The sequence below is a fragment of the Pristiophorus japonicus genome, chromosome 9, assembly GCF_044704955.1.
Source record: "Pristiophorus japonicus isolate sPriJap1 chromosome 9, sPriJap1.hap1, whole genome shotgun sequence".
In the NCBI taxonomy this organism is placed as follows: Eukaryota; Metazoa; Chordata; class Chondrichthyes; family Pristiophoridae; genus Pristiophorus; species Pristiophorus japonicus.
Genome location: NC_091985.1, coordinates 148,442,934 through 148,466,145, shown reverse-complemented (window position 1 = coordinate 148,466,145; position 23,212 = coordinate 148,442,934). Strand labels below are relative to the sequence as shown.

The following is a 23,212-nucleotide window of genomic DNA, read 5'->3' as shown; positions in this document are numbered from 1 at the left end:
TCTTCTGATTGTGAAGGAACCTTTTTATTTTTGTGGTTTGTTTTTATTCGTTATTTAATCTAAACTACATATGTCTGGCTGGATCCCATTCATAAGTGGCAAAAAGCTTGAATTCTTTTAACTTGGCAAATGGTTCGTTCTGAAGCGATTCAATTGCTTCTCCCCAAAGGTCTGCTGAAACAGTGATTTATTCTTTAAAAAATGAAAAGTAAGGAAGGTCTTGTGTTTATACAGGGCCTCTCGTGTCCTCGAGGACATGGGGTGTAGGCAGGGCCCCTCAAGGACATGGGGCCTGGGGTGTAGGCAGGGCCCCTCGTGTCCTCGGGGCCTGGGGTGTAGGCGGGGCCGCTCATGTCCTCGGGCCTGGCTTTTGTACAATGCCGAATCTGTCCAAAGCTCGAGCCCTGCTCCCCTATGGAGGGAGTCTTTTCTAAGCCTCTATCACACCCCTGAACAGATGCAAATAAAAAGCTTGGCACCTGATCGGTGATCACTTACTCCTATGTGATGATCAATGCTCCAAATCCAGCCTCTTACAAGCTCATTCTGCTTGCTGCATCCCCACTGTATCAAGAGTCCTTGTGCGATCTCTTGTTCCAACTCCTTCCTTCTCAGGGCCTTCACTCTGTGGTACTCGTTCTATCTTCACTTCTCCTCCAATCCTTGTGCTTTTAAACCAGAAGCTTGATGTAATCTGTTCATTTATTTTCTAATTTACCTCTCTTTATCGACTCATGTTCATCTGTAGTGTGTTTCACACTGGATCTTGGCCCAACTCCTGGTGTCTCCAAAAATGATAATTAATTGGGTCAACTGTCCCAATGGGTTGCAAACTTTTATATTCTGTGCTATTGTAACCGCCTATTTAGGTTGAGACGGAAGCCGTTTTTTGCATACATGGAGTATTTGAGGATTGGTTGCATTGTTTGGACTCCATCAAATTAGTGTTGTCCTGCATAAGAAAGGAAGACTTGCATTTATATAGCACCTAACACCACCTCCGGATATCCCAAAGCGCTTTACAGCCTGGTATAATGTAGAAAACCCGACAGCCAATTTGCACAAAGCTAGCTCCCACAGACAAAAATATGATAACCAGATAATCTGTTTTTTAGGTGTTGATTGAGGGATAAATATTGGCCAGAACACCGAGGTAAACTCCCCCGCTCTTCAAAATAGTGCCATAGGATCTTTTACGTGCACCCAAGAGGGCAGACGGGGCCCGGGTTTAACTTCTCGTCTGAAAGACAGCACCTCTGATAGTGCGGCACTCCCTCAGTACTGCACTGGAGTGTCGGCCTAGATTAGGTGCTCCAAATCTCTGGAGTGGGACTTGAACCCGCAACCTGATTCACGTGAGAGAGCTACCAACTGAACCAAGGCATGTCCATCTCAATGGCCTCTTGTGTATTCTCGCCATCCCCCCTCATATCCTACCATTGGCAGCCGTGCCTCCAGCAACCTAGGCCCCATGCTTTGGAATTCCTTCCCTAAATCTCTCCCCCCTCCCTCTCTTCCTGTTAAAACTCTTCTTGTGCACCTCTGTCCCTCCTTAATATCTCCTCCTTTGGCTCACAGTTTTATATTTTTCCTTATGCCTCTCTGAAAAGCCTTAGGACTTTTTTTTTGATACGTTAAAGATGCCACATAACTACAAGCAGTTATTCTATATCAATCTGTCTCCGTCTATCTTGGTCACTGTCTAACTGGCACAAAGTTCAAACCTACACAGTTGATGACTTCTGTTGCAACACTCTAAACTAGCTGATTGAAATCTCTAATTCGATACCCCAATGGTCCCTTCGCCACATGATCGTTATGAGTCAGCATAAACACAACAATGGGTGTGATCAGTGATTCAATCTATGGGATTTCACGTGTTCCTGAGAACAAAGCAAATGACTTGATATTCTCAGATATTGGGTATGACAATGTGATCTTCCTGAGAGTACTGGTGGCCATTTAGTTACAACACAAAGTGTCATTATTTTTAATAAAAACAAAATGCTGGAAATACTCAGCAGGTCAGGCAGAATCTGTGGGGAGATTAACAGTTAACGTTTCAGGTCGATGACCTTTCGCCAGAACTGGGAAACGTTAGAGATGCAACAGAGTAAGCTTTTAATGCTTAACCGGGAGCCAGTGTAGGTCAGCGAGCACGGGTGATGGGTGTACGGAACTTGGTGCGTGATAGGACAGAGGCAGCTGAATTTTGGATGACCTCAGCTTTACGTAAGGTAGAACATGGGAGGCTGGCCAGGCATGCATTGGAATAGTCAAGTCTACAAACAGGCATGAATGAGGGTTTCAGCAGAGGCAGAGTCGGGCAATGTTATGGAAGTGGAAATAGGTTTTTGTTATGGCGTGGATATATAGTCAGAAGCTAATTTTGGAATCTAATATGACACAAAGGTTGTGAGCAGACTGGTTCAACATCAGACAGATGCTAGGGTATGGGATGGAGTAGGTGGCTAGGGAACGGAATTTGTGGTGGGGACCGAAGATAATGGCTTCAGTCTTCCCAATATTTAGTTGGAGGAAATTTCTGCTCGTTCAGTACAGTATGTCGGACAAGCAGTAAAAGATCCAATGGCACAATTTCAAAGGAGTTCTCAATATTTATCCCTCAATCAACATCTCAAACAGATTATCATGTCATCTTTCTTCACTTTGCAATGGGACCTTGATGTGTATAAATTGGATGCCGGGTTTCCAACAGTGCATAGTGACTACACTTCAAAAATACTTCATTGGGTGTAAAGAAATTCCTGAGGTCATGAAAGAGACTATATTGTATAAATGCAAGGCATGGTGGATGTAGCTATGTTGCTGTTGGCTGTATCCTAAACTTATTCAACATCTGTAATGATTCAAAAAATTTATATATTAAACCGTGATGGCACTGCTCCAGAGTAGATGGTGCTGCCCCAAACTTGTACGCAGAGATCCAAACCCCTGTCACCCCTATTCAGCAAGACTCAGATTGCTTCTCATATATTTACATACTTGTTCTGTGCTCTCTCTAGTGACTGTGTAGCATGTTCCTTTTCTCTCAATTTGGGTCCATGATGGTGTAAGAAAGCATTGGTCAACTGCCATGATTTTGTATGTGTTCTTTTTAAATGCAACCCTTGTATTCATTGTCCAAACCAAGACCTGTTTTCTTCATGCAGTGCCTAATTTTTCATAAGTATTTCTACAGTGCCTTTCAGGATGTCCCAAAACACTTTACAGCCCATGAAGTGCTTTTGAAGTATAGTCACTGTTGTAATGCAGCCAATTTGTGCACAGCAAGGTCCCACAAACAGCGATGTTATAATGACCAGATCATCTGTTATAGTTAAGGGATAAATATCAGGAGAAAACTACCCTGCTGCTCTTTGAAATAGTGCCTTTTTTTTTAACTCTTCAAAATAGTTCAGGAAACAGTTGCATCTGACTCACTGATACTGTGCCCTTTGCTTCCTCTTTTCTATCCCTCAACCATTGCGAAATAACACTATCAAATTCGGATGGCCAAATCTTGGTAACTGTATTTTGTTTTGCTATCTTTTATAAGAACATAAGAAATAGGAGCAGGAGTAGGCCATTTGGCCCCTCGAGCCTGCTCTGCCATTCAATAAGATCATGGCTGATCTGATCATGGACTCCGCTCCACTTCCCTGCCCGCTCCCCTAACCCCTGACTCTCATCACTCAAATATATTCAATGACCTAGCCTCCACAGCAATCTGGGGCAGAGAATTCCACAGATTTACAACCCCCAGAAGAAATTTCTTTTCATCTGTTTTAAATGGGCAGCCCCTTATTCTGAGACTATGCCCTAGGTTTAGTTTCCCCTATGAGTGGAAATATCCTCTCTGCATCCACCTTGTCGAACCCCTTCATTATCTTATGTTTCGATAAGATCACCTCTCCTTCTTCTAAACTCCAATGAGTATAGGCTCAACCTATCTTCAGAAGTCAAACTCCTCATCTCGTAGACGTGCATGATTACCACAACGTGAAAGGTCACTGGTTATTTATTATCGGCACAATCACCAGCCTGAGCTTGCTCTACAAGTTTTGAAGTGAAATATAGGAGCAGGAGGAGGCCATTCAGCCCTTTGAGCCTGTGGCACGATTCCATTAGATCATGGCTGATGTGTAACTCAACTCCATTTACCTGCCTTTGATCCCATATCACTTGATATGCTTGCCGAACAAAAGACCATTGATCTCCATCTTGAAACTTTCAATTGACTCCCAGCATCCAAAGCCTTTTGTGGAAAGTGAAAGTCCAGATTTCCACTTCCCTATGTGTGGGAAAAATTGCTCAATGGCCTGCCTAGCTCTAATTTCAAGATAAATATATATATTTTAAGACTTTGTTCCAACATACTCTCTCCAGCTCCCCGCCTTGAATAGGAAAGCTGGATATCCTAAAAATTAAGCAAGCACCAAAGTACTGCAGCTGTTGCACGTAAAGAGCAACTGGAATTCACTCTAGTAATACAGAAAGGTGACCCACCTTTGTCTTGTGGTTATGGGATTTCTGCCGATTTGAGGCAATAAGGTAAAAGCTCTTGGTGTCCCCCCGCCCGCCCCCGACGCTTTTCGATCTTCTCTTGTTGTCTAGTATTGGCCAATCAGCCTCTACCCAGGCTGGTCTCCAAATGGCCACTAGGAATGGTGTGACGGGCCTCATTTCCTCTCCCTGGAATTGCAGTAACTGATCTTTGCTGCACTGAGACCAAGAGCTTTCTGTCTACAGTCGGTGATGACCCGAATTGGTTGTCCTGTTAACAGAACTTGGGCACTGTACCAGATAGTGATAAGCTATGCCCGGTCAGCACTTGTCTGAAGAATTTTAGTTTGTAAAGTAATTGGCCAGTGTATTAGTGTAAAAGACGAGCCTGAAGCGTTTGCAACCATCTTCAGCCAGAAGTGCCGAGTGGATGATCCATCTCTGCCTCCTCCTGAGGTCCCCACCATCACAAAAGCCAGTCTTCAGCCAATTCGATTCAATCCACATGATATCAATACAACATCCCGGCTGTAGTGCTGTAGACTTGTGCTCCAGAACTAGCTATGTCGCTAGCCAAGCTGTTCCAGTACAGCTACAAGACTGGCATCTACCAGACAAAGTGGAAAATTGCCCAGGTATGTCCTGGCAGAAATAATAGAAAAGCAAATTATAACTTAAATAGAGAAAAATTGCAAAGTGCTGCAGTGCAGAGAGACCCTGGGGGTCCTTGTGCATGAAACACAAAGTTACTCTGCAGTAATCAGGAAGGCAAATGGAATGTTGGCCTTTATTACAAGGGGATGGAGTATAAAAGTAGAGAAGTCCTGCTACAACTGTACAGGGTATTGGTGAGGCCACACCTGGAGTACTGCGTACAGTTTTGGTCTCCATATTTAAGGAAGGATATACTTGCATTGGAAGCTATTCAGAGAAGGTTCACTAGGTGGATTCTGGAGATGAGGGATTGACTTATAGGGGTAGGTTGGGCCTATATACATTGGAGTTCAGAAGAATGAGGTGTGATCTTATTGAAACATATACGGCTCAACAATGTGGATACAGAGAAGGTATTTCCACTCATAGGGGAAACTATAACTAGGGAATATAGTCTCAGAATAAGGGGGGTTGCCTATTTAAAACTGAGACGAGGAGGAATTTCTTAGAGGGTTGTAAATCTGTGGAATTCTCTGTCCCAGAGAGCTGTGGAGGCTGGGTCATTGAATATATTTAAAGTGGAGATGGACAGATTTTTGAGTGATAAGGAAGTAAAGGGTTATGGGGAGTGGGCAGGGAAGTGGAGCTGAGTCCATGATCAGATCAGCCATGATATTGAATGGTGGAGCAGGCTCGAGGGGCCAGGTGGCCTACTCCTCCTATTTCGTATGTTATGTTTCTTATGTTCTTATGAACCAGTCACAAATACTGTAGCGACAAGAGCAGGTCAGAGGCTGGGTATTCTGCTGTGAGTGTCTCACCTCAGCAGCCCACTTGATCAGCACCCCATCCACCACCTTAAACATCCACTCCCGGCGCACCGTATCTGCAGGATGTGCCATCTACAAGATGCACTGCAGCAACTCGGCAAGACTTTTTTGACCGCGCTTCTCAAACCGTTGAATGACCACCTCCTGTTGCTATGTCACCCTTCACCTTCCAATAAAATAGCCTGTCTTTGCTTGTTGACTAGGCTGGTGCAGGAAGAATGACTGCCCAAACAAAGTGCAGGAGGTTGTTCACATGAAGCTGTGACCTTTTAGAAGAAGGGGGAGTCTTGAGAGTAGGAGAGAGAATGAGGTTGGATTCATTTAAAGAGCTCTTGTCCTTTTTGTTTGTTCAGTAAAGCAGCGGCAGGCTCGGCCTGTTATGTATTAAAGCCATTTGAGAGTAAATTAATATTTCTCTCTCCCTGACCCCACCCACCATCAGCCTTGATCAATGCAAGCTTTTACTAAGATAACTAAATTTAGCAGAAGGGTGGTGGTGAGTTGGGGAGGGGCAGGGAAATGAACAAACTGATGCGGAAGAATCCCCTCGATTTAATATCACGGGGGCCTGCCTACTGAGAAAATAGGCCACCGCTGGAGGAGGCAAGAGGTCTTGTTTCGATACTACTGGTTGGCTGTGACTTTCAATACTAAAGTTTTTTAAATTTCATTTTGGGAATGTAAGCATCGCTGGCAAGGCTGACATTTATTGGCCATCCATAGCTTTCCTGCATACAACTGAATGGCTTGCTAGATCACTTCAGAGGACAAGTTAAAAGTTGACCATATTGGTGTGACCCTTGGGACTGCCAACTCTGGTTGGACCACATTTCAGAAGATTATGTCCCATAACCTCCAGCCGGCCCGCCATCGGTCGCCAAATATGTCAACCGGTCAATAATGGTGTATACAATACCTGTTGTGTATCTGTAAAGCATGCACTCTCATGTTCTGCCACCAGGGAGTTCATCTCCTGGAGTCCCAAGGGATCCCAGCATCCCTTGGGAGCACTGTATATAAGCCAGCCCCTAAGGCCTGTTCCTCACTCTGGAGTGTCTTATTAAAGATTGAGGTCACTTACTTTAATCTCCCTGTGTGCAGCCTCATCTGTGTTAGGAACACAACAACTGCCGACGAGTAAACTAATCCAATGCAAAGATGCAGCAAACTGTGGGCATCCTGGAGAAGTTCTCGGAGGGTGAGGACTGGGAAGCCTATGTCTAATGGCTAGACCAGTACTTTGTAGCCAACGAGCTGGACGGAGAAGGAAGCGCTGCAAAAAGGAGAGCGGTCCTCCTCACGGTCTGCGGGGCACCGACCTACAGCCTCATGAGTCTTCTGGCTCCGGTGAAACCCACAGATAAGTCTTATGAGGAGGACTTGTACACTGGTTCGGGAGCATTTTAACCTGAGGGAGAGCGTGCTGATGGTGAGGTATCGGTTCTACACGTGCCAGCGATCTGAAGGTCCGGAAGTGCCGAGCTATGTCGCCGAGCTAAGGCGTCTTGCAGGACAATGAGTTTGATGGCTACCTGGAGCAAATGTTCAGACTTTTTTGTACTGGGCATTGGCCACGAGACCATCCTACGAAAACTTTTGACTGTAGAGACACCGACCCTCAGTAAGGCCATTGCAATAGCTCGGGTGTTTATGTCCACCAGTGATAACACCAAACAAATCTCTCGGCACACAAGTGCTGACAATGTTCATAAATTAACTGGAACTGTGTTTGCAACAGAAATGTACAGGGCAGAACTCACGAGTCTGCAACTGCCAGCAGGCCTCAGGTGACCCAGATGAGAGTCCCCAACAAAGGATGAATGCAAGGCAATTCACACCTTGTTGGTTTTGTGGAGGCTTCCATTCAGCCCATTCATGCCGCTTCAAAGAGTATGTTTGCAAGAGCAGTGGAACAATGGGGCACCTCCAAAGAGCTTGCAAATGAGCTGCAAGCTCTGCAAAACCTGCTAACCACCACGTGGCAGAGGAAGATCGGTCCATGGTGGATCAAAGCAATTTTGAGCCTCTGAGGAGGCAGATGCTGAAGTACACGGGGTGCGCACATTTTTGACGAAATGTCCACTATAATGCTAAACGTAAAATTGAATGGCTTACCCATAGCCATGGAACTGGACACTGGCGCTAGCCAATCCATGAATAAAAAGATGTTTGCGAGACTGTGGTGCAACAAGGCATTCAGACCAGCCCTGAGCCCCATCCACACGAAACTGAGAATGTACACAAGAGTTTATCACTGTCCTGGGCAGCGCCTTGGTCAAGGGCACGATGCACGAACTGCCACTCTGGATTGTCCCGGGCGATGGTCCCACACTGCTTGGAAGGAGCTGGCTGGGCAAAATCTGCTGGAACTGGGATGACATCTGAGCGCTGTCACATATCGATGAGGCCTCACGTACCCAGGTTCTTAACAAATTTCCTTCCCTTTTTGAGCCAGGCATTGGAAATTTATCCAGGGCAAAGATGCGGATTAACTTGGTCCCAGAGGCACGACCCATTCACCACAAGGTGTGAGCGGTACCTCACATGATAAGGGAGAGAGTGGAAATCAAGCTGAACAGGCTGCAACGCGAGTGCATCATCTCCCCAGTGGAATTCAGCGAGTGGGCCAGCCTGATTGTTCCAGTACTCAAAAGTGATGGCACGGTCAGGATTTGCGGCGATTATAAAGTAACTATTAATCGTTTCTCGCTACAGGACCAATACCTGCTACCTAAGGCAGATGACCTATTTGTGACGCTGGCAGGAGGCAAGACGTTCACCAAGCTCGACCTGACTTCAGCCTACATGACACAGGAGCTGGAGGAGTCTTCGAAGGGCCTCACCTGCATCAACATGCACAAGGGACTGTTCAGCTACAACAGATGCCCGTTTAGAATTCGGTCGACTGCAGCGATCTTCCAGAGAAACATGGAGAGCCTACTCAAGTTGGTACCATACACTGTGGTCTTTCAGGACAACATATTGGTCACGGGTCGGGACACTGGCGAGCACGTACAAAACCTGGAGGAGGTCCTCCAGCGACTGGATCGTGTAGGGCTGCGGCTGAAGAGGTCGAAATGTGTCGTCTTGGCAACAGAAGTGGAGTTTTTGGGGAGAAAGATCACGGCGGACGGCATTCGGCCCATAGAAGCCAAGACAGAGGCTATCGGGAACGCGCCCAGGCCACAGAACATCACGGAGCTGCGGTCGTTCCTGGGACTCAACTGTTTTGGTAACTTCCTACCAGGGTTAAGCACCCTTTTAGAGCCCCTACATGTGTTATTGTGCAAAGGGGAGAACTGGATATGGGGAAAAAAATCAAGTAATTGCTTTTGAGAAAGCCAGAAACATTTTATGCTCCAACAAGCTGCTTGTATTGTGTAACCCGTGTAAAAGACTTGTGCTAGCATGTGACGCATCGTCGTACAGAGTCTGGTGTGTATTACAACAAGCTAACGTTGCGGGGAAGTTGCAACCTGTTGCCTATGCTTCCAGGAGCTTAACTAAGGCCGAGAAAGCCTACAGCATGATTGAGCAAGAGGCATTAGCATGTGTGTTCAGGGTAAATAAAATGCATCAGTACCTGTTTGGCCTCAAATTTGAGCTGGAAACCGATCACAAGCCCCTCATATTCCTGTTCGCTGAAAACAAGGGGATAAATACTAATGCCTCAGCGCGAGTGCTCACCTTTGTATGCGGGCTATCAGTGTATAACTATACCATCCGCCACAGGCCAGGCACCGAGAACTGTGCGGATGCTCTGTCGGTTACCATTGCCCACCACGGGGGTGGAAATGCCGCAGCCTGCAAACTTGTTGATCATGGAAGCGTTTGAAAATGATATCACCTGTCATGGCCCGCCAGATTAGGACTTGGACCATCTAAGATCCTCTGCTGTCCCTGGTTTAAAAAAAAAACTGTACTGCATGGGAGCTGGGCCAGCATCCCCGTTGAAATGCAAGAGCCAATCAAGCCATTCCAGCGGCGAAAGGACAAGCTGTCCATTCAAGCAGACTGCCTGTTGTGGGGTAATCGTGTAGTGCTCCTTTTTAAAAAAAAAAAAAAAAAAAAGGGCAGGGAGACGTTCATCTCTGATCTCCACAGCACACACCCGGATATAGTAATGATGAAAGCGATAACCAGATCCCACGTGTGGTGGCCCGGTATCGACTCTGACTTAGTCCTATGTACGGCAATGCAGTGTATGTGTGCTCAGTTGAGCAACGCGCCCAGAGAGGCACCACTAACTTTGTGGTCCTGGCCCTCCAGACCATGGTCGAGGATCCATGTCGACTATGCAAGCCCGTTTCTCGGTAAAATGTTCCTGGTGGTGGTGGATGCTTTTTCAAAATGGATTGAATCTGAAATAATATCGGGAAACACCGCCACCGCCACTATTGAAATCCTGAGGGCCATGTTTGCCACCCACGGCCTGCCTGACATACTGGTCAGTGACAACGGGCCGTGTTTCACCAGTGCCGAATTTAAAAAATTTATGACCCGCAATGGGATCAAACATGTCACCTCGGCCCCATTTAAACCAGCCTCCAATGGGCAGGCAGAGCGGGCAGTACAAACAATCAAACGGCCTTAAACCAGTCACAGAAGGCTCACTCCAAACCCGTCTGTCCCGAGTACTGCTCGGCTACTGCACATGACCCCACTTGCTCACAGGTGCCCCTAGGTGAGCTACTCATGAAAAAGACACTTAAAACCAGACTCTCTCTGGTTCACCCCAACCTGCATGATCAGGTAGAGAGCAGGCGGCAGCAACAAAATGTAAACGATGGTCGCGCCACTGTGTCACGGGAAATTGATCTGAATGACCCTTGTATGTGCTAAACTATGGACATGGTCCCAAGTGGATGGCGGACACGGTGGCAGCTAAAGAAGGGAATAGGGTGTTTGTAGTTTGCAGAAAGCACCCGGACCAAACGAGGCTGCGGTTCACAGACTGCCCTGCACAACCCACAGCAGACACCACCTTTTTCGAGCCCACAATACACACCCAAAGATCAATGACACCACGCCGGACCAGGAAATCAAACCCATCACGCCCAACAGCCCAGCAAGGCCAGGCTCACCTAGCAGCCTTGCAGGGCCAGCAACACGCCAGTCCAGCGAGGGCACAGCCAACACACCAGAACAGACATTTGTACCGAGGCGGTCCACCAGGGAAAGAGGGGCTCCCGACTGCCTCACCTTGTAAATAGTTTTCAGTTTTGACTTTGGCGGGGGAGTGATGATGTGTATCTGTAAAGCATGCTCTGCCACCAGGGAGCTCATCCCCTGAAATCCCAAGGGATCCCAGCATCCCTTGGGAGCACTGTATCTAAGGCCTGTTCCTCACTCTGAAGTGTCTTATTAAAGACTGAGGTCACTGTTACTTTAACCTCCCTGTGTGCAGCCTCATCTGTGTTAGCAACACAATAATACCCACAATCCTCTGCGTACTGGAAATTGCCCTATCCACCGCATGGTTTTACTGGACCGCGCATGTGCCAAGGTCCCATTGTCTTCTCTTGTTTCAGTCTGGCTCAGGAGGCAATGTCCCAGTGATTTTTGTCCCGAATTCCCTATTGTATTTATTAGTGACTATCTTCTGTTTATTGCTCCTAGTTTTGTACTTGCTCACAAGTGGAAACATCTTCCCTACATCTATCCTATCGAACCCCTTCATCATTTTCAAGACCTCTATCAGGTCACCTCAGCCGCCTTTTCTGGAGAAAAGATCACCAGCCTGTTCAGTCATTTCCTGATAGTTGTACGCTCTTCATTCTGGTATCACTTTTGTAAATGTTGTTTTATTCATGTAGAGATTCTCATCATGCCCTGGCTATATTTCCTGCTGTCAGTCTGTCAATATTTTCATTTAAAGTGATGAGTCATTGGCTCATCTTTAACCGAATTTTGAAAACTGACTTCTTGAAAACTCGGGCAGATAGAAATGGGGCCTGGCGAGGAGGGAGATGTGAAAGGGTTTTATTTTTAGCAGTTCTCATTTAAGAATCACTCCATCTATCTAGGTCAGTGAAAGAAATGAAAATGTTCCACCAAACCAGTTCATTCCCAACCCCTTTTGATAAATAGCCAAGTGTGGACAGCACAAGATGCTGGTGAGTGGGAGCTGACCAAGCAGGGGGCTGCCTGCAAGTCAGTGGCAGACATTTCAGGTGGTCGCACATACCGTGGAAACTTTTTTTTAAAAAGGAAACCATTTCATGAAAGTATTGACATTCTGCCCCCATTTTATTTGTTTAGATGTTCCAAAATAGAATTCGTGCTAGAAAGTCAACACAGCACACCAAACCCAAACAGACTTTATTCAGGGTCACTCACAATGGAAACTTGTTCTGTCTCCAGTTTTAATTCAAACTTTACTTGATTGCATTTGGTCCCAAATTCCCAATCCTGAGGATCCATTTCCTTCTCTTTTCCACTCCCCCCGGGATTTCTCCTGCCTAGTTGGGCAGTGCTAGATAGCACTTGAACCTTTTTTAATACTCCTCCTTCCATGCCAAGCTGACCTTCCCTGTCCCAGCAACCTCCTGCTCTACTTGGCCCCCCTCCCCTACTGGGTCCCCCCTCCCCTACTGGGTCTTCCCCTCCCTACTGGGTCTCCCCCCTCTCCCCCACTGGGTCTTCCCTCGCCCCCTTCCCCTTTGCCCTCTCCCTCTTCGCGGGTACCTCTCATTGCTTCACTCCCTTTTGGAGTACCTCTTGTCCTCCCCATGCTCTCCTCCTCCCATCCTCTCCTCCTGGTATCTCCAATTACCAGTCACCCTCCATCTGAATTTCACTTGGCTCTTTTTTAACAATGTGTTTCTGCATTTATTTATAACCTTCTTAAACTGTGGAATTAGCGGCTTAATTTGAAGTGTGTGGAATGCGAGCAGCTAATGACTAACAGCTGTTAAGCTATTGAAAAAATTGAGGAACAGATGTAGAATCATTTTCAAATGTGTGTATATATTGATAATTCTCATGTGCCTTGCAATGTTTGCATTCTATAAATTTGTGTTAATATATTTAATGAGTAAGATAATGATAGCAGTTTATAATCGGGGAACCTCCTGCTGTGTGTTTCCATGACTAGGAGTTGGGAACCACAGCTATGTTCACCTTTTTCCATTCCCCTTGCCCTGTGCCGGTTTTCCCTTTTGCCCTTCTGACTTGGAGTGAGTCTCTGTGGTAGCTATTGCTGCCTCTGAGTCAGAGGGGACGGGGTTTAAAACCCGCTCCAGACAGTCGGAGAGTGGAGACCGGAGCTCTGAATTCTGGGTTAACATCGAGCGGGGTGCTCGCATCCGGTGGATTGTATGGGTTGTGGGTGCCACCCTATTGGCTGGGATACAGATGGTTATGACAATGGAAGGCGTGTTCACATCGTGGCCTGTCACTGTCAATCCAGCCTGTGCATCCTTCCACTACTTCACACTTCTCTACGGGAAGAGCGTGAATTTATGAAAACAATCACCTATTAAAATCTTTAAATCTTTTCCCCCAATCTGTACCCCACCCCCTTTGCTACAGCTGCAGGCCTAGCAAGCTTACCCACTCCAAACTAGACATGGCCAGCAACAAGTTGGATAATGTGGTACTGGTCAATGTCTTCCTAAGCCTTTGCATCGTGACTCCATTTCATTCCTCATCCAACCCTTGTACATCCCCCTTTCCTGCTTTCTAAATGTGGCAAATTGTGGGCACGAAGTTTGAGTTGGCAGAGGTCCTTAATTTGATGTAACTGGAAAGTTGTCATCCTTTTTGCACAACTTTGCAATTTTCTACCATCAGTCTAAAAGCAAGACTTGCATTTATATAGCACCATTCATGACCTCTTGACATCCCACAGCACTTTTCAATGAAATACTTTTGAAGTGTAGTCACTGTTGTAATGTGGGAAACGTGTCAACCAATTTACACACAGCAAGCTCCCACAAACAGCAATGTGGTGATGACCAGATAATCTGCTTTTGTGATGTTGGTTGCGGGATCAATGTTGGTTGCGGGATCAATGTTGGCCAGGACACCGAGGATAACTCTCCTGCTCCTCTTCGAAATAGTGCCATGGGATCTTTGCATCCTCCCGAGAGGACAGATGGGGCTTCGGTTTAACATCTCCTCTGAAAGACGGCACCTCTGACAGTACAACAACCACTCAGTATTGCACTGGAGTGTCAGCCTGGATTTTGTGCTCAAGTCTCTGAAGTGGGATTTGAACCCGCTACCTTCTGACTCAGTGACAGGAGTGCTACCAGCTGAGTCTCCAAGGGTTGTACGTCAAGTGATACAATTTCTGGCCTCTATAGCTTTATCTTTTTTAATTGGTGCCTGTGGAAAGTGGTGCAGATGGCGATGAAAGAGAGATCGTTGGGGGCTCTTTAAATGCTCTTGCGGCGAATGTGTCCTGAATAGAAATGCTGCCTGCAGTGCTGGCAAACTGCCACCTTGTGTTATCAGCAAAAACCGGAGCCTCTTGCCTAAATTTAAAATGCGGCTGATGGCCCTTGGCTGATCGTTAATCTTCTGACCAGCGGCAGTAGTTAGCTGCGGGTCGACTGGGTGAGGACTGCGCTGATCACTGCCGCACATTCTGTGACGTGCGCATATTCCGCACGGACCTGGCGGGCTTCGGCTGTCGGGAGTTACTGTGCTGAATGGGCAGACTCCATGAAGGGTTTTTGCTATTTTTTTTTGTGAAAACTGGAAGATGTGTTATTTAATTGTAAGCACAAAGCAATGTAATACTTTACATCTCAAGGTCTAAGGCATACAGACTTAAACCGTTGCAGGGAGGCCAGCCCACAGAGTAAGTAGTCATCGTGTGTGTGTGTTGCGCTTTTTAATCATTCTGTTTGAGTGGATGAACATGATCTTGAGTCTGATTCCTTTAAAGGTTTGCAGTGAGCTGGCAAGTACCAGCGGCTGCCCCCGGCTTGCACCCAGCCCCATTAATTGCCCCTTATTTTGGGTTTATTATCCAGCAGATGGACGGCTTGTTGCATGGCTGAACGATTAAGAGGTATGATGCAAATGGGTTGGATTTTAGAAGGGGTTTTTTTTGTGTGAGTGAGATCCATGATTTAAAGGAGTAATTTTAATACACAAACTGTACCAGTTGTTAAACTTAAAAGCCTGACATTCTGGATTTGTGAGCAGGTTGCCTTAAAAATGAATACATAAAAGATGTAGTGTATTTGGATTTTCAGAAAGCCTTTGATAAAGTCCCACATAAGAGGTTAGTGTGCAAAATTAAAGCACATAGGATTGGGGATAATGTATTGGCATGGATTGAAAATTGGTTAGCTGACAGAAAACAAACGGGTCTTTTTTGGGGTGGCGGGCAGTGACTAGAGGGGTACCACAGGGATCAGTGCTTGAGCCTCAGCTAGTCACGATATATATAAATGATTTGGGTGAGGGAACCAAATGTAATATTTCCAAGTTTGCTGATGAGACAAAACTAGGTTGTGAGGAGGATGCAAAGACGCTGCAAGGTGACTTAGATGGGCTGAGTGAGTGGGCAAACACATGGCAGATGCAGTATAATGTGGATAAATGTGAAATTATCCACTTTGGTACGAAAAACATAAGGACAAAGTATTATTTAAATGGTAATGGCTTGGGAAGTGTCGATGTACAGAGAGGGACCTTGTACACCAGTCGTTGAAAGCAAACATACAGGTGCAGCAAGCAGTTAGGAAGGCAAATAGTATGTTGGCCTTCATTGCAAGAGGATTTGAGTACAGGAGCAAGGATGTCTTACTACAGTTATACAGGGTCTTGGTGAGACCGCACCTGGAGTATTATGTGCAGTTTTGGTCTCCTTACCTAAGAGAGGATATACTTGCCATAGAGAGAGTGCAGCGAAGGTTCAGCAGACTGATTCCTGGGATGGTAGGACTGTCGTATGAGGAGAGATTGGGTCGACTCGGCCTGCATTCACTAGAGTTTAGAAGAATGAGAGGGGATCTCATTGAAACATATAAAATTCTGACTGGGTTGGATAGACTGGATGCGGGGAGGATGTTTCCCCTGGCTGGGAAGTCTAGAACAAGGGGTCACAGTCTCAAGATACGGGGTAGGAAATTTAGGACTGAGATGAGGAGAAATGTTTTCACTGAGGGTGGTGAACCTGTGGAATTCTCTACCACAGAAGGCTGTGGAGGCCAAATATTTAAGAGGGAGATAGATAGATTTCTAGAAACAAAAGGCATCAAGGGTTATGGGGATAAAGCAGTAATATGAGATAGCAGTTGAGATAGAGGATCAGCCATGATATTGAAAGGCCGCTCCCATTTTCTATGTTTCTCTAACTGTTTAGATGGTCTTTTTGACGAGGACTCTAATCTGTGGTTGGTGTTTCGTGTAACCAATTTTTCCCCCTGGTTATAAATGATTTCTAAACTTGCGCTCTCTCTCTCCTCTCTCTCTCTCTCTCTCTCTATCTCCTTTTTTCTCTTCCTCCTTTTTTTTTCTCTCCCTCTCTTTCTCTTTTTTCTCTCTTTTTCATTCTCTCTCTCTCCTCTCTCTCTCTCTCTCTCTCTCTCTCTCTCTCTCTCTCTCTCTCCCTCCCTCCCTCCCCCCCCCCCCCCCCCCCCCCCCCAGTGTCTTCTTGCAATGGGAAAAGGTCTGGAAAACCCGCTCTCCCAATTTTAGTTTATGTTGGAGAGAATTTATTTCATTTGATTTTAAACTGTCTGCTGCTGAGTTCCATCCACACTGTTTAAAGTCTTGCCAACATTACAAGAGGTTGACTCGTTGCAGAAGTCAAAACCTGGTGACTGGGAGGAAAAGGGGTCTGGACAAAAGCTGCACCCAGGTACCCTGTCCCCTCAGACTGGAGGGTCACCAGGGAGGGTGGGAGCAGGAAGTCACTGATGTTTAAATAAATACACTGGCTCCCACCCCTATCAGATGCCACTGTACTTGCAATAAACTCAACTTTGCAACCCAAGCCAAGTTTGAAAGCCTATTGCTCACAGGATGTCAGTACCATTCAAATCAGACAGTTAGACCTGTTGCCAGTAATTGCTTTTTGTTGGAAATCTGAGATCATCTGTTGGCTTTCTCCTGATGTACTTCTGTTTCAAACTGGCTGCTGTTGTCTTAAAGAAACTTGTACCTACATTGCATCCCTGACCTACAACGGGGACAAGTGACTCTGCCATCTTGTAACATGAGTGTCTTGTCTTGACTTGGCTCCGGAGCTGTTCTCTATCTGTGGTGTACAGTGGCCGTGTGATGCAGGAAATGCATTTCAAGGAGAAAAAAAGCACCTAAACTTGCACAACTTTAATGAACATTTAAATACTGCCTGCTGAACCTTTTTGGGGAGGAAGTGCTGGGGGTCTTTTGTATCCCATTGCCCCAATGATTGATTTGTTGGGATTTATGTCATCACGATGTTTGGCCTCACGTTTTGTTGTTGGTGGCTTGCAAACACTTTTTAGAAGGTCCTCGACTAGGTGTCACCCGAAGCTCAGTGGGTAGCCTCTGCAACAGAAGGTCGTGTGTTCAAGTCCCACTCCAGGGATTTGAGAATGTTCTGTTGGAACATTCTACAAAGCTGACTCGGGCAGTGGTCTCAACAATGTGAGAGATCATCCAAATATCTCAATATATCAACTGGGAGGCGGAAAAAAAGTTTTTGTTTTTAAGACTAAAACAGATTTGTAAAAAAAAAAATCCAACCTGGTGTGTGGACTTTGGCTCAAGATGATGGTGACAGTTTTTAGTAAAAATGTAAGTTTTTGATGGGCTCATTATATTTCCCGGACTTGTTTAAGTCCCAACATAGAAGGATGGTGTAACTGCAGAGGATTAGATGAGGCCATTGGGAGAATGGTTTACGTTTGGATTATTCAAAACCCAGCTAGTTGATGTAGGTGTTGGGGATTTCAAACAACAACTTGTATTTATATAGCGCCTTTTAATGTAGGAAACATCTTGAGGTACTTCACAGGTGCATTATAATACAAAATTTGAGACCGAGCCACATAAGATATTGGGCCAGGTGGAGGTAGGTTTTAAGGAGAGTCTTGAAGGAAGAAAGCGAGATAGAGAAGTTTGGGGAGGGAATTCTACAGCTTAGGGCTTTGGCAGCTGAAGGCATGGCCACCAATGATTGAGCAATTAAAATCAGGGATGCTCAAGATGCCAGAATTAAAGCAGAATCATAGAAGTTTACAGCACGGAAGGAGGCCATTTCGGCCCATGTCCGTGCCGGCCAACAAGAAGCTGTACAGCCTAATCCCATTTTCCAGCTCTAGGTCCGTAATCCTGCAGGCAGCATTTCAGGTGCACATGTGGTGAGGGTTTCTGCCTCTTCCACCCTTTCAGGCAGTGAGTTCCAAACAAATGTCCCCTCAAATCCCCTCTTAAACCTTCTACCAATTTCTTTAAATTTATGCTCCCTGGTTGTTGACCCCTCCTAAGGGAAATAGGCCCTTTCTATCCACTATATCTAGGCCCCTCCTAATTTTATACGCTGCAATGAGGTCTCCCCTCAGCCTCCTCTGTTCCAATGAAAACAAATCCAGCCTATCTAATCTGTCCTCATAGCTTAGATTCTCCACTCCTGGCAACATCCTCGTAAATCTCCTCTATGCCCTCTCCAGTGCAATCACGTCCTTCCTGTAATGCAGTGACCAGAACTGCACACAGTACTTCAGCTGTGGCCTAACCAGTGTTTTATGCAGTTCAAGTATAACCTCCCCCGCTCTTGTATTCTATGCCTCGGCTAATAAAGGCAAGCATTCCGTATGCTGCCTTAACCACTTATCTATCTGGCCGCCTACTTTCAGGGATCTGTGGACATGCACTCCAAGGTCCCTTTGTTCCTCTAAACTTCAGTATCCTACCATTTAATGTGTATTCCCTTTCCTTGGCCCTCCCCAAATGCATGACCTCACATTTCTCTGGATTAAGTTCCATTTGCCACTATTCTGCCCACCTGACCAGTTCATCATTAATATCTTCCTGCAGTCCGCAGCTTTCTTCTTCATCAACCACACAGCCGATTTTAGTATCACCTGCAAACTTCTTCTTCTTACCCCTTTTATATTCAAGTCTAGATCATTAATGTATATCACAAAAATCAAGGGACTTAGTACTGAGCCCTGCAGGACCTCACTGGAAACATCCTCCCAGTTGCAAAAACGCCCATCAACCATTACCCTTTGCTTCCTGCCTCTGAGCCACTTTTGGATCCAACTTGTCACTTTGACCTGGATCCCATGGGCTTTTACTTTTGTGACCAGTCTGCCATGTGGGACCTTCTCAAAAGCCTTGCTAAAATCCATATACACTACATCATATGTTTTGCCCTCATTGGCCCTCTGGTTACCTCCTCAAAATTTAATCAAGTTTGTCAGACACAACCTTTCCTTAATAAATCCGTGCTGACTGTCCTTGATTGATCTGTGTCTTTCTAAGTGAAGATTTATCCTGTCCTTCAGGACTTTTTCCAATAATTTTCCTCTTTTGCTTCACTTAGTAGCCTGGGATACATTTCATCCAGGCCTGGGGATTTACCCACTTTCAAAACTGCTGGACCCCTTAATACCTCCTCTCTATGTTCATTTCATCTAATACCTCACACTACTTCTCCTCGAGTGTCTGCATCGCCGCCCCTCTTTTTTGTGAAAACAGGAGCAAAGTATTCATTAAAAACCATACCCACATCTTCTGCCTCCACATACAGATTGCCCTCATGGCCTCTAATAGGCCCTACCCTTTCTTTAGTTATCCTCTTGCTCTTGATATACTTATAAAACATCTTTTGGGTTTTCATTGATTTTACTTGCCAAGAAATTTTCATGTTCTCTCTTTGTTTTCCTAATATCCTTTTTAATTACATCTCTGGACTTTCTATACTCCTAGAGATTCTGTAGTATTTAGCCCTTGGTATCTGTCATAAGCTTTCCTTTTATTCTTTATCCTACCCTGTATGTCCCTCGACATCCAGGGGCTCTAGATTTGTTAGTCCCACCCTTTTTCTTTAAGGGACCCCCTCGATCTCCTCCTTGAATGCCCCCCATTGCTCAGACACTGATTTACCTTCAAGTAGCTGTTTCCAGTCCACTGTGGCCAAATCACTTCTTCTTAGCTTAGCAAAGTTGGCTTTTCCCCAATTTAGAACTTTTATTCCTGGTCTATCCTTGTCCTTTTCCATAACTACCTTTTTTAAATCTGACTGAATTATGGTCACCAGCATCTAAATGCTCTCCTACTGATACCCCTTCCACCTGCCCAGCTTCATTCCCTAAAACTAAATCCAGAACCGCTCCCTCCTGTGTTGGGCTTGCTACATACTGGCTTTAAAAAAAAATTAAAAAAAAGTTCTCTTGAATTCATTTTAGGAATTCAGCACTCATCACACTAATTTTATCCCAGTTAATAGGATAGTTGAAATCCCCAAATATTGCCCTATAGTTTTTGCACTTCTCAGAAATTTGCCTATATATTTGCTCTTCTATCTCTCTCTCACTATTTGGGGGTCTATAGTGCACTCCCAGCAGTGTGATCGCCCTTTTTTTTGTTGTTCAGTTCAACCATATGGCCTCGTTTGATGATCCCTCTAACATATCATCCCTCCTCTTAGATGTAATCGTTTCTTTAATCAATATTGCAACCCCCCCCTCCCTTTTTACCCCCCTCTCTATCCCGCAGATATGAGGGCTGTGGGGCTGGAGGAGATTAGAGATGGAGAGACGAAGCCATGGAGGGATTTGAATACCAGGATGAGCACATTAATATCAAGGCATTGCTTAATCGATTTCATAACAAAGGGACCATGTGAACACGATTGAACTGGCCTGTAGCAAGCATTTAGAAGAGAATAAGCTCTACCAATAATGCATTAACTTTCTCTCTATCAGGATTAAATTGACACACTGATAATTCTGGCTTTATAGCCAATTGAGTACTTTAGAAGTGTAGTCAATATTGTAATGTAGGGAATGGGACAATCAATTTGCACACAAGGTCCCACAATCAGCAATGTCATGATAATCCGTTTTAGTGATGTTGGTTGAGGCATAAATATTGGCCAGGACACTGGGGAGAACTCCCTGGGTCATTAGCAAAATTGTCCCATGGGATCTTTCTTGTCCACCTAAGAGGGTAGATGGGATTTCAGTTTATCACCTCAGGCAGTGCAGCACTCCCTCCTACTGCAGCCTAGATTTTATGCTCAAGGCTCTGGACTGCGACTTGAACCCACAGCCTTCTGACTTTGAGGCGAGAGTGCTACTCACTGAGCCACGACTGACACTTGGGTTAAGATCAGCTTTGGGACCCTGCAGACAAATAGCAATTTGAGAGTGCCAACTGTGGCTCAGTGGGTAGCACTCTCGCCTCACAGTCAGAAGGTTGTGGGCTCAAGTCCCACTCCAGGGACTTGAGCACACCATCTAGGCTGACACTCCAGTGCAGTACTGAGGGAGTGCTGCACTGTCTGAGATGCGTCTTTTGGATGAGACCTTAAACCATCTGCTCTCTCAGGTGGACGTAAAAGATCCCATGGTGCTATTTTAAAGAAGAGCAGGGGAGTTATCCCCGGTGTCCTGACCAATATTTATCCCTCAATCAACATAACGATCTGGTCATTATCACATTGCTGTTTGTGGGAAATTGGCTGCCGCGTTTCCCACATTACAATAATGGCTACACTCCAAAAGTAATTCATTGGATGTAAAATGCTTTGGGATGTCTAGTGGTCATGAAAGGTGCTATATAAATGCAAGTCTTTCTTTCTTACAATTTGGGTGCTCAAAATGGAAAAAGTCTCTTGTGCGAGGTACGAAGGACGAGCAGCACCGTAGTGAGTGAGACATTGTTCTCGGGAGAAAGATGGGCAAGAAAAATGCCACGAGTGGTGAAGGTGTTCCCACATTCAGGCTGGGATTTCCAGGATTTTGACCCAGTGATGATGAAGGAACAATGATGCATGTCCAATTCGAGATGGTGTGTGACTTGGAGGTGATGGTGTTCCCATGCACCTGCTGCCCTTGTCCTTCTAGTTGGTGTTGGTTGCAGGTTTGGGAGGTGCAGTCTCGAGACCTGCTCCTGTTTTCAAAGTCAGCCTTTCAGCTGAGTGTAGATTATTTGAAAGCAGCAGCCTGCCTGTCGATTGTCGGTTTTTCATTCCACCTGCTGGTTCATCAGCCTTTCGCAAGGAAAATCTGCTTATTTGGGAGGTGCCACAGTACCGAAACGGCTCCCATCAGAGTCACAAATGACATCCTTTGTGACCATGACAGGCAAACTATCCCTCCTCGTCCTTCTTGACTTGTCTGCAGCCTTTGACATGGTTGACCACTCCTTCTCCAATGCCTTTCCACTGTTGTCCAGCTGGGTGGGACTGCACTCGCCTGGTTCCATTCTTGTCTATCTAATCGTAGTCACTGATTCATCCCTCTCCCCAACTTCTGTCTGAGGCTGGACCAGACTGTTCACAACCTTGATGTCATATTTGACCCTGAAATGAGCTTTTGACCAGATATCCACCGCATAACTAAGACTGCCTATTTACACCTCTAACATCGCCCCTCTCCGTCCTTGCCTCCGCTCATCCGCTGCTGAAACCCTCATCCATTCCTTTGTTACCTCTACACTTGACTCTCAGCACACTCCTGGCTGGCCTACCACATTCTACCCTAAGTAAATTAGAGGTGATCCAAAACTCGGCTGCCCATGTCCTAACTCGCACCAAGTCCCGCTCACCCATCATCCCTTTGCTTGCTGACCTACGTTGGCTCCCGGTTGAACAATGCCTCGATTTCAAAATTCTCATCCTTGTTTTCAAATCCCTCCATGGCCTCACCCCTCCCTCTCTCTGTAATCTCCCCCACCCCCCTCCCTAAGATATCTGCGCTCCTCTAATTCTGCCCTCTTGAGCATCCCTTATTAACATCGCTCAACCATTGGTGGCCGTGCCTTCTGTTGCCTAGACCCCAAGCTCTGGAATTCCCTCCCTAAACCCCTCCGCCCCTCTCTACTCCTTCAAGACGCTCATTTAAAACCTACCTCTTTGACCAAGCTTTTAGTCACCTGCCCTAATTTTTCCTTATGCGACTCTCTCTCTTTTTTTATCATCATATTCCTGTGAAGCACCTTGGGACGTTTCACTGTTAAAGGCGCTATATAAATACAAGTTGATGTGGGGACTGGAGCCTCTCTGAACCTGATAGCTTCAGTCTCGCCCCTCAATCTACTTT

General features: G+C 45.8%; 1 protein-coding gene across 7 annotated transcripts in view; it reads left to right on the top strand.

The window, feature by feature from the left end:
• The window catches only part of LOC139273268 (pleckstrin homology domain-containing family G member 1), a 245,368-nt gene that overhangs the window by 141,898 nt on the left and 80,258 nt on the right, over nt 1-23,212 (top strand). The window contains exon 1 of one of the 7 annotated variants that reach the window (XM_070889944.1): nt 14,744-14,799. The exons of the other annotated variants lie outside the window; for them this stretch is intronic. The gene's annotated coding sequence lies outside the window, so the exon portion shown is untranslated. Of the gene's footprint in view, nt 1-14,743; nt 14,800-23,212 lie in introns of those variants that run through there. 7 annotated transcript variants of the gene reach the window in all.